Consider the following 2,099-nt stretch of genomic DNA (forward strand, 5'->3'; position numbering starts at 1 on the left):
TGGGTTTCAATCCCAGCCGAGTCTGATGTTTTTCATCTCATATGGCATTAAAAGTGTGGGCATCTACAGATACACACAAAGCACCTCGGTCAAAGTTCTCTGATCTTTCTTTCGTGTGGATGCGATAAAATTTATTAAATCCGAAGAAATATTTTTGAGTTGAAGTAATATATAAAAGGAAATTTAGATTAAGAACAAATAGATTTGTACTGTACATTCAATATGAAATTCTTCTATCTTTAAGAATTGTGTTTAAAATTATTTATTTCTTGATTTCAAAGCAATCCTCTTGAGGCTATATATAAGAGTAAAATCCTCTAAGATTTAGAGAATTCCATTTCTATTAAAATTATTTTTTTGAGTGTGCTAATCGTGAATACCATAGTATTTTCCAGCACGATCGGGTGCTGAGTAAAAACACGCTATGCCTCGACAACGTGGAGATATGTATTAATGAGCACATGTTGTAAACTGTCGAGGTCAGCCTGTTCGTCTCGCAAAGTAAACGGAGCGAGAATTCTGGTTCGATGAAGGGATATAGGAAGGAGGCGAGAACGTGTCACGCTGCAGAGAAGGTGAGAAAACGAGCGTCATGATAAGAGAATAGAAGGGGGTGGTGAATACGGCGAGAAAACGTGTCGGTCAATGATGGTGAGCTCGTTCCTCGCTACTGACCGTTCAATCGTGTAATTGTTCCAAGTGAGGTTATTCTATATGGTTATTTTCTTAAAGTTGACGATCCAACAACGGTGCGAGGTTTTCGTTTTTGTGTAGGTAATGTGTCAAATATATGATTCACTCTAATTTTTGTTTGCATGTCGTCTAAATAATGTTTAATAATATCTCTCGTATCATGCTACAAACAATATTATGTACGTCGCTTAATCCAATTTAATTGTAAGTGTGTATATAGCACATTAAATATTATATAATAATAAATAATATAACGAATATAACTTAATAAAAATAAAATACTTCAAGGGCTAAATTTGATATAAGTTGAAATTATTTTATTATTATTTAGAGAACAATAGAAAACATTTCAACACATAGAAATGGATAGTCGGTTTGACTTTGTTTCTGAGTATAACAAGTTTTGCATTCCATTAATTCGTTTGATAAACTGATTTAATGCATCCAATTCCTTTGTCAACAATTAAAAAATAAAAAAAATATTCCAGCAAAACTAATTAATATTTCCACACAGCAGAAATGTCCCGAATATATCGTAGAAATATCCTACAGATATCTGTATGAGAGAGATATCTTTATAATATCCTTGTGATGTATTCGGGACATTTCTGCTGTATGGGTTTGAAAGTATGTCGGAAGAACAATAAAACTAATATACTAATAAACTAATAACTAACTATGATAAGATTATATGTTTGTAGATACGTATTATATGATATATAATATCATACAATAAATGCGATATATAAGAGCATTTCTCTATGAGCATTTCTTTATGAAGATAACGTAAAGTAAACATATTTTCAAAAAAATTATTGAAAGTCAAAAACATAGACTATATAAAAAGTTCATATCCTTATTAAGGGGATGCTAGAGTCGATGACGAACTCGAACAATGTCGATAATCTAGAGACGATCGTCACTAACATAATCACGCTATCTTTTTTGTTTTTCTTGTATATACAGAACTTACATGAATGTGTATTGCTTTGTTCTATCATCTTCAATGGAAAACCTAACCATATATGTGTAGAAATCTTTCTGCAAACTTTGTCGATATTTTTAAGCTTCTAAATGCAGATGCGAAGGTAGAGCAATGTTCTTCAAAATTTTTCTGTTTAGAGCATCCACATTTTCGGTATATACAAGCTGCGGAACTTTTAGATTAGGCAAATATTACACTAACTGATAGCTTGAGATCTTATATTACAATTTTTTTGTTCGTTTTCGTCACATATCGAGGAATGCTCCTATTTATTTTAGCACGTACTTTCATTGCGTAAAAACATTTGTAATTCTGTGTAACCAATACGACGTAAACTTTGCAGAAAAATGTCAGTGTTTTGTTGGTAAAGTTTTCAGCTTCAGTATCCCCTTAAAGCTAAACTCTTTACATTGATTTTAAG

General features: G+C 31.8%; 1 protein-coding gene and 1 long non-coding RNA gene across 9 annotated transcripts in view; one reads left to right on the plus strand and one right to left on the minus strand.

Moving 5' to 3' along the window:
- LOC116850990 (tachykinins-like) overlaps positions 1 to 2,099 on the plus strand; it is a 395,129-nt gene that overhangs the window by 118,724 nt on the left and 274,306 nt on the right. The window contains exon 1 of one of the 8 annotated variants that reach the window (XM_032829931.1): positions 279 to 575. The exons of the other annotated variants lie outside the window; for them this stretch is intronic. The gene's annotated coding sequence lies outside the window, so the exon portion shown is untranslated. Of the gene's footprint in view, positions 1 to 278; positions 576 to 2,099 lie in introns of those variants that run through there. 8 annotated transcript variants of the gene reach the window in all.
- LOC116850991 overlaps positions 1 to 2,099 on the minus strand; it is a 47,549-nt gene that overhangs the window by 9,602 nt on the left and 35,848 nt on the right. The window lies entirely within an intron of this gene.

This window comes from Odontomachus brunneus, unplaced genomic scaffold (assembly GCF_010583005.1).
Source record: "Odontomachus brunneus isolate Ranch 3 - 2012 unplaced genomic scaffold, Obru_v1 Obru_scaffold_163, whole genome shotgun sequence".
Taxonomy (NCBI): domain Eukaryota; kingdom Metazoa; phylum Arthropoda; class Insecta; order Hymenoptera; family Formicidae; genus Odontomachus; species Odontomachus brunneus.